Genomic DNA, 9,992 nt, shown 5'->3' on the forward strand with positions numbered 1-9,992 from the left:
CAAAACGCCACAAAACCACCTCCCGAAGCACCTCACCCCTCTCCTTCAATACCTCGGTCACCACCCGTCCTAACACTTCTCCTTTTTAAAATTTTTTCCTGATTTTTTTTTTTTCCCCCCTAGTTTGAGGTCGAGGTCGTTTCCTCTTGAGACCTGGGAGGAGAGACTGAACTTGGGAGACTGAGTTTCTGTGGCTCCTGTCTTGTTGCGGTGAAGGGGAATATAGGGCGGTTAAATGGCTGAAAGTAAATATTCTGAGGTGAAAATGAAAATTGTGGCAATAAATACTGATAATAAGAGTTACAACTGGCCCCCTGTACTCAGCACTGGTGAGGCCACACCTTGAGTATTATGTTCAGTTTTGGCCACCAGAGTGGATTTTGAGGCACTAGAACGTGTCCAGAAAAGGGCAACGATGCTGATGAAGGGTCTGGAGAATAATTCTGAGGAACAGCTGAGAGAACTGGCACTGCTTAGTCTGGAGGAGGCTGAGGGGAGACCTACTCACTCTCTACAACAGGGTGTAGTGAGGTGGGGTTGGTCTCTTCTCCCAAGTAACAAGGGATAGAACGAGAGGAAATGGCCTCAAGTTGCACCAGGAGAAGTTTAGATTGGATATTAGGAAGAATTTCTTCATGGAAAGGGCTCTCAGGCACTGGAAGCGGGTGCCCAGGGCAGTGGTGGAGGCCCTGGAGGGATTTAAGAGTTGGGCAGACCCAGTGCTCAGGGATGGAGGACTTGTGGAGGACTTGTCAGTGTTGGGTTAAGGGTTGGACTCGATGATCTTTTCTGCAGTCTGGGCAATTCTGTATGGTTCTGTGCTAGGATAAAAAGAAATTATGTGCTGCACTAGTAATGGATCTGCAGTCTTTGAGGTTTAAAATAACAAGATACACTGTGTTTTAGTCACAGAACCATAGCACAGTTTCGGTTGGAAGATCATTGAGTCCAACCTTTGTCCCATCCCTATCAACACCATGAACCCACGTCTCTCAGCACAACACCTACCCTTCTCTTAAAACACCTCCAGGGACGGAGCAGCCTGTTCCAACACCTGACAGCCATTTCAGTGAAGAAATTCTTCCTAATATCCAACCTGAACCTCCCCTGGCACAGCCTAAGGCCAGGTCCCCTTGTCCTGTCACTTGCTACTAGTCCATTGGTGCCCAGGTTTTATGCCTTGTTCAGAGTTAGCAATAGTAATGTTGTCTCAGCTACGCAATCCATCAGGAAGAGCACGGTTAGCCCGGGCACCTTCCAGCTGCTCTGTGAAACTGCTGCGTGTTCAACAGTCACCAGCAGTCGGGAAAGGAGGGGGGGGGGGGGGGGGGGGAACCATGTTCTTTTTTAATCCAAAGCCTGTTTACCCTGTATGCTTTTGGTCTGCTGTTTCAGAACTTTGCTGCCAATTTTTAAACCCACAGACAACGATCAGAATGACTTTGGAAAAATGCGATGCTTTATCATACATAAGCGCAACGCGCAAATATCCTTCCATGCTGTCCAGCTGCTGGAGCTGCTGAGATCCCTGTATTTCTCTTAGGACAAGCAAGGAAGCCTGGCAGGTTAAAAAAAGCAGCTCCTCTGACGCGTTACACTTTGGACAAGTTCAGCATTTATCCTGAGAGAGAATTAATTATTCATTAGCTGACAGTTACCTCTCTCTTGCCATACCTCAGCTGGAAATTTCAGATCCACACGACTCATTTCTCTTCAGTCCTCCTGGTCTAAACACAGAGTGAGCCTGAAACTCATGGGCTTGTTCCAGGGTTAGGTAGGCTGCACCACTATGTGACAGAGTAGCAAAACAGAATTAAACATTTATTTTGATTCTCTAAATAGAAAAGTATTGCTGTTTTGTTCCCCCACATAGCGGATTTTTTTTTTTGGTAGACCTCGAAGCCATTCTACAAAGCTACAGCCAGCTGGAGCCGCATGGTCCCGCCACGGAGCACTTCGACTACCAAGAGCTGCACAAACAGGGTGACATTTTTACAAGCTGAATGAATATACAGCATATTTTGGGCTGGGAAGCTCTTTGTCAAGATTTCATCTCTGGCAGTTTAAACCTGTCGTTTAGGACATCTGCGTGGCAGCCTGGTTTCACCTGCATCGTGCTGCTGCTTCTTCACATGCCAACACCAACGCTGGGCTTCCCATTGCTGGTGGGGGCTTTCTGAGGAGGGCTTACGGCTCATGGGGCGCACGGTTACACAATTCCCTCCTGGAAAACCAAAAAGCCTTTTTCAGGTCATGAACGTTTTGTTCCAACCAACCAAGCGGGTCATTGGAGCCTTTCTGCGCTGCAGACGCGCACCAGCTGCCTACGATGGGATTTCAGCAGTAGAGGGGAAAATACTTCATGCAGAAAAAACCCCAAACATACAGAGCAGATGAGAGAAGTGGCTTAGGAACATGTAACTTCCAGGATCATATGAAAACACACAAAAGAATACGTTCTTGCTCAGTTATATTTATTTGAGAGACTTTCAGCTCATTATCTATGATTCTATTACCAGATTAAAATCTGCGTACTTGTTTGTATCTCATTTTGGTCATTCAGACAAGAGAACCCAATGGAACAGAACGTGAAAAGCCTTGCACACGCAGTAGGTATGAAAAAGCCAATGCCAATTCACGTGTAACGTGCAGCTTACCTGGCTGATGCATTTGTGTCCTTCGAAGGCAGGCTCGCCGCAGAAACACCGAGAGAGCTCTCTTGTTTTCAAGGTACCGCAAAGAGCATTTAATTTCTTTTAAAATATTCATTCAATCCTTAATACCTCACATCACTCTGATACTTGCTTCTGTCTAGGAACCAATTTTAAATTAATCAGAGATCATACTGAGGACCAGACCCAAAGGCCATTAAACTTCAGGAGAATCCTTCCACTGAGCAGTTGACTCCAAGTATTTTATTCTGGACGGAACAGTGAGATATTGCATGTATTTATGTATTCCTGAGTTGCAGCTATTTAAGAGCAGAGAGATTTCAAAATAACCCATCTTTCATTTCACGGGCCAGATGTGTCTCATTCTTCAGAATCTCATTAATTTTCACTAAAAATGCTAATGCGTGAGGCTGCTGCCAAAAGCTATCGGCAGCCAATAAAAGCACTGCAACACCCCGGTTTTTCTCAAGCTTCTGAGCTTTTCAACCATCTCGAGTGCAGAAGACAAAGAGACTTAAAAGACTTTTGAACGGTTTGTCGAGTTTTCTTTTTTGCATTTATTGTAGAAAAGTTATCGTAATGCAGTTCATTTTTTTTACATCTAAGTCCCATAAAACAAATCCATAGAAATGAGGATACTATCAGCATGCAGTCTGCATTTTCTTTTTTTAAATGGTTCTGATCACAAAAATAACAACACTTCTTTTTTTTGTCTTCTTTGAAAGCCACTAAAAGCAGAGGGAGAGCAAAGCATGCAACACTGTACACATTTGCATAGTATATTTTACCCAGCATGCCTTGTAGAATGCTACACATACAGTATCTATAGAAGTAAAAACAGAAAGGGGCAAATCAGCAGAAAATGCAAATTTGTGGGCATTTTGGTGTTCAGTTTTTTTTTTTAAGTAAAGGCTGTATTGTCTTTACCAGCACAACTCTGAACTGGCTCCCAGCGAGGCTGGAGGGCAGGCTATCACTGGGAGCCAGTTTGGGTGCAAACCGCAGATTTTTTGTGGATCTGCAAAGCCCAAGGTCCCTGGTTTGCAGTTGGAATGACTGTTTTCACCTTATTCCTCCACGCCTCGATTTCTCACGCAATTTGCATTTCGCTCGATTCTCTTCCCGTGCTGCCCTCAACCTTCTCCCCGCAGGAGAAGAGAATCAGGTGCGTTGCAAATGTTTTGGGTGGACTCGTCTGCAGCTCTCGGGCTGTAACATTCCTCTCCCCCACCTCCCCGTACCCGAAAGCGAGTAGCTCCGTAAGCCCCAAGAACTTATTTACGGGGAATATTTCATTCCCAACCTTGGGCTACAGAGGTATTCGTGGGTTGTCATCAGTCATATGCCAACATCTCTACGTTGGCCAGAAATTAGAAGCTATTAAATTAGAAGGTATTTTGAGTAATTTCAGCTTTGAGGAGGAAATCTGCAGAAATGAATGCAGTGGACTTTCTGGTTGTAAAAGGTCTTTTTGTTTTTCCTTAAGTAACGTGGAAGGAATACAAGTTACCAAAAAAAAATAAATCAATCATGGATGCAAAATGCAAGGCTTAGAAATGAACTGCTGAAGTGTCAGACAGCAAATTAAACGGATCAAAAATGCAATAAATCCACTGGCTCTGGATCAAAAAAATCCACCTTTTTTTTTTTTCTCCAAAAACACAGTGCCAAATGCAATAGTGGAATTATTGTAAATTTGTGCTATTACAAATGTGCTTCTTCTTCCTCACTGTTTTTACGTCATTGGCAAAATAAGTTATTCTGTACTGTACAATATATTTTCTCCCCACATTGATTTTCTACTTATACAGAGTAGAGTTAGTATCAAAGGGGACCGTAGCGTTCAATTAAATGACATTTTGTTTTTCAGGAAACATTGATAAGGCATATGCTAATCAATACGTGATGCTGAGGGTCAGATACTGACTTTTGGAGAAGACAGTAGCAGACGACGTATCCAGCAGCGAGTGCCCGTAGGATCTAGTCCAGGCAGTAACTCACGGCCAAGAAATCTGAGGGGAAAAGGCAAATCTACTAAACCTCACCCAGACCGAGCCAATGCTACTCCTGGTTTTCACCACTTCCAAAGGAATAAAGGTGTGACACACTCTTAGGAACTTTTAAAAATGATTGCTACTTTCTCCCAAAACTGTCTGTAAGGATTCCATCACAGTATTTCTCTTGACTTCTTTAAATGGATTCCACAAATAATAGAAGTCTCAAGACAAATTTCAATACTACGTAGCATTTTCAGCTCTTTCTCCAACTTAACTCCTTACATGTATTTCACATTATTAAAACGTCCCTTTATTTTTAAAGGTGTACCTTTTTTCTACAAAATATAAACTGGACTTGAATAACAATCCACCAGAGGTGATTCAAATGACAGCTCTTTGAATAATTCATTCTCTTTTGGCACCATTTTAAAGATAGGGGGAACTAAATTCCCCCGGAGTTAAAATTGGCTGCATTACAGTACCTTGCAGTCTCGCTGCTCTCTGCAGAACCTCTAACTGAAGGAAGGAGGGGTAACTGCAACAAAATCCATGGTAGCAGAACCCCACACATCCAAAACTTGCATTAATACCAACCGGAGTGATATAACCCAACGTTAAAAGAGAGATTTTTAGGAGTGAAATCAGCCTTGTATTATTTTACAGAATACAAAGCTGATTTTTTTTTACTTTTGTGATCTCAAATTATTTAAAAAAAAATTGAAGACTGTGGCATCAAAGCCAGGCTTCAGAAGCACTGACCTTGGAGAACAAACTATAGCAGAAGACACACTTCATACTTTCGTAAAGAAAAAAAATACTTGTGAAAGCCCTCAGCTACCCAAATCAGTAGGCCGTGAAGTAGTAGTATTAGCAATGTTATTTTAAGAATGCTAATGTCAGTAAAGATAGCAGATTCTGGGATGTTTCAGAGGAGTCTACAGTATCGAGACCAAACTGGATTCAGAAGATTTGCTGTCAAATGGAACTTGAAGTTCCAGAAGGAACTACCATCATCTTGGCATTCCTATGGCTCCCTCGCCTCCTTTTTGTGATTTTTGCTCTCTTAAGTATATATTAAATGTTATTTTAAAAGCAAAGAGAACAAAAGATTAAACCCCCAAATATCAACACCTGGAGAAAACGCGGGAATTTTTTTTTTTTTCTCCTTTTTGCAGCAAATCCAACAGCAACACCGTGAGTGTGATCGCTGGAAACTGCGACTGCCTGGCCAGGGAGGCAGCGCTGAGGCCAACCCCACGGTGTTTACCTGGGCCCATCAGAGTTTAAATCCAAAAGCCGTGGGGTCAGAAGCAGGCTGAGAAATTGTGCCACCAGCCAGAGCCAACAGCACGTGCTTCCCAAACCGTGCAAAATCAGGGGAAACGCCGATTGCCATGGCGAGACGGTTTTTCAGGACAAAATCTAGGTGTCCGGACATATCGTGACATCAGTTCTCAAGGAGAGGACCTGATTTTTCCAGATCAAGCTGTTTAGAAAGTGATCCTCTAACTTGGCCTGTTGTTTATAAACTGAAATTTGAATGGGAACAGTGTTAGTTGTGTTCCCTTTGGCATAATTTCGTAATAGACTCGGTTAGAAAACATCATCAGCTGTGAGTTGCACATCCCATGGGATAAGTGTGTGGAACTAGCAGAAGTACAGCTGTTAAACACAACTTGCCAAAGTTTTTTAAATTAGGAGTTTAACAATTAATTACCTTTCCAGTGGCTTTGAGATTTTAAAAATGCATTGTTATTTCCTTCACAATCAGGAATGCACTGACATATATTGTCCTTAGATACTCAGACTGTTGTTGCCACCTTTATTGGCCAAACTGCCGTTCATCCAGAAGTGTCCGAATTAAACACTCAGACAACAACAACTTTAAAAAATAAATAAATAATCAGTGGTTTACAAACAGTTCTAAAATCCTCTGCAGAAGCCAGAGCTTAGGAACAGAACTCTGATGTTTAGTAACTTTTTTAATAACAAGAAGAAACGGTACGAGGACTGGAGAATTCATCTGACTTGAGTTCGTTCAGGAGTACAAGAATTTCACAACTTCATACAGCGCCACTGCAGAATAAATCACAAAACAGCTGGCTAGCATGGCCCAAATTGTAATACAAATACTATGAGTTAACATGTCCTGATCAACATTGCAGCTTTTACAGATTATCATGTCTCCTAAAAATAATTTACTTCTTAAAATAAAGAGTTCCTGTAGCTTGTATCTAGAATAAATTAATTATCTATTAGCATGTTCGGTATAGTTGTACTTAAAGATATACTTATCTTCGAATAGAAAAAACAGCAAGCAAGGAGACCTGCTGGACCACTTCTAACTGGTTTCTTACATTAAAATGGGATGGGCAGTGGGAGAGGAGAGGGCAAAGGAATTGCATACAAGAGGAAAGTAAACTTAAACCCACAGAATAAAGGAGCTCGAGGCGTCCTTCCAAGACAACAGTGACCTCCCACGCGAGCTTGTTTTTATCGGAACCAATGCCGTAGTTTTGGCACTTCAGATGCTGCGGGTGATGGAACTTGTGCACACGTGGTGTGTCGGTCTTTCCCTTTACTAGCATGATGTGGAAGACTTAAAAACAAGGCTCCAAAAGGCTCTAGAAACAAATGATTTGTTTTTTTGTCTAGGAAATGATAAAGCAGTAACCTTGTTTACTAGAAAATATATGTAGGTGCTTCGCAGCTACTTGCCATTAAAATGCAAATATCTTCAAGCAGATAAATGATCTGATCCCTAATGCTACTACAGAATAAAGATAAAACAGCTGTCTAATCTAGGTTTATACATCTCAGTGCATCCTTTGCGATTAATACTTTAATGCGCACGAACAAGAAACTTATTAAAGCTTATAGAAGAAAAATGTTTTGTGCCTAATGCCTCCTTTCTCATGCAGGTATGTGTGCTGTACATGTAACAAAGATCTGTAAAAATTCCTGGAGAATGCTCCACTGTGCTATAGCAGAAAAGATTAGAGAAGGCAGCTGGAGCTACCGTTCCCAGACCAGATCTTGCCCCACTTTCTCAGCCTAAATGCTCTTTTGGAACCTGCAGGCATTCAGCCTGAGAAAATCAAACCGGATCGCGTCTGGCGTATCCATTCTTAACTCTTGGTACTCCCACAGATGCAGATGTTTTCATTTTTCTCTTGGTCACTGGCCCATTCCAATCATCTAGTGGTGCTGAAGGCTGCCTTTCAAGCAGTGGAGTTGTTTAAAAAAAATTAATCATGCAGCCACAGTCTTTTAATGCTGCTCGAGATGTGCATCGGGTTTGGTTGTACCAGATATGAGAGGAATTACTTTTGTCAATGTTAATGTCGAGGAGATAACCAGACTGGTGGAAAACACCAGTGGTCTTTGCTAACTGGCCCAGAAAGTAGAAGAAATCAGTAATACTCAGGAAATTTGTTTAGTGCTACATGCTTTTAAAGCCTACTTTTAGCAGGCTTGAGGGAGAAAGTAAGCAAATATAGAAGTTCATGAGGCCCATTTTTGACAAAAACAAAACACAAGGAGTTTTGACATGAACCTGCATAAAACCCCCCACGTTTGGCACAGATGTGTCACTTTTGGGAAACGCACACGGTGGGGAATTTCAGGAGTCTCTGCTTAAAGACAATAGTGGGTTGTACAAAACGGTCAGGTACGGGAAATCATTCAATCGCGTTGGATCTAAGGCTTCACTGAGTGGGTAAGACAGAAGGTCCGATCACATAAATTTATCTATTTAAAGAAACCAAAGACTCGGTAGGTGAAAGTAGTGATTGTTAGGAAGTAAGGCAGCAATATCTCCCAAGATTTATCATAGTTCTTGAATTAAAAATGTCAGCTCGACGACTTTACCGTGAGCAACTTTTTTTTCTGATACTCTTATTTTTTATTGCAAGCTAATTGGGACCAAAAATGTTATTTTTAATGTTCATCGTGTGTGAATAATTTGAACCCCACCCCCTTCCCTCTAATTTCACTGCTGAAACTGGAACTAATCCTCTTGGAGAGTTCTTGTGCGACGCTGGAATTTTTTCAGACATTCATAGATGGACTTTGAAAGATGTAACATGTAGGTAGGTACTCGGATGGACTGGAATGTAAGTTCTCTACACACTGGGTAAGAAGAGCGTTATCATTTTCCATTTAAAAAGGCAGAATACTAAAAACGGGAGAAAAAAATATTATGTCTCTATACGCTACCGTTCCATTTTGGGACTACTAGCTGTATTCAGGTAAACGAGAGAAAAAACCCAAACAACTACTCTTGACCTCCAACCACATGAACTATTCTCAAGTTTGTTCTTTTTCCCAGTTCTCTTTCCCCTTCTCCTGTCGCAGTTCGTCGCCGCTGACCACAACAAAAACGTCAGTACTGGCTAAACTAAAGAAACCGCTTTGCTGCAACATTCACGCCAGGTCTAAAAATAATTTCAATCTGGAAAGTATTTTGTTACTGCTACGATTATCTGTGATATTTGGCACTCTCGTTAGTTTATGTTTGGTTTGTGCGAAAAGAAAAAAACACGTTCAGGAAATCGGTAGTTAGAATAAATCCTTTCATTCTAACTTGAAATGTAAATTGAGCTCCCAGCAAACAAATACTGTAGTGGACTTTCTGGCTTCTAGTGGTTTGTAATTTTCAGATTTTTTCATTTGTATTTTCTTTCAATTGACTGCAACATGCTCAAGCTGACTTTCCAGTCAATTCACCCAAATTCCAACAGGAATTGGTTTATAAATTGGTTCCAACTGGAACTGGTCATTTGGAATTTCCAGCACAGGAAATTATTTTATAAGTGCCTCGATAAGTACCCTAAATTACAAACAGATGTGTCTAATATCTAACGACAAGAAAAAGTATGGCTATAAATGCAAATGCTGTACTTAAAGAAAAAAAAATAATCCAAAAAAACAACCTGTATGATCGGGCAGAAATATAAGGGCATGGTCACTTTTTTTTTTTGCCCCCTACTTAACATCAAACGACAGCAGAGTGCAACTTCGGTGCAACCGCGGCACATCCGCCAAATTAAGATGATTTTTTTGTGTGTGTTGGTTTGGTTTTTTTTTTCCTAGCTACGTTATGGCAAGTTATCGACTGATGAATGCTGTTTTTTCCCCAGGTTCTCGAACTCAAAGCCTGTGTCGTGAATCATGGCTATATCCTCCCGGGGATCCTCGGTTCCTGTGGGGTTTGTAAGTGTCCTGGTATGAGTCAGAGTATTCTTCTTCCACTAGAGGATAGTGATCTCGGCTGTGTTGGGAACTGGAAGACAAGCGGGTCCCGCTCTTTCCAGCCCCTTCG

The sequence above is a fragment of the Apaloderma vittatum genome, unplaced genomic scaffold (assembly GCF_000703405.1).
Source record: "Apaloderma vittatum isolate BGI_N311 unplaced genomic scaffold, ASM70340v1 scaffold19775, whole genome shotgun sequence".
Taxonomy (NCBI): domain Eukaryota; kingdom Metazoa; phylum Chordata; class Aves; order Trogoniformes; family Trogonidae; genus Apaloderma; species Apaloderma vittatum.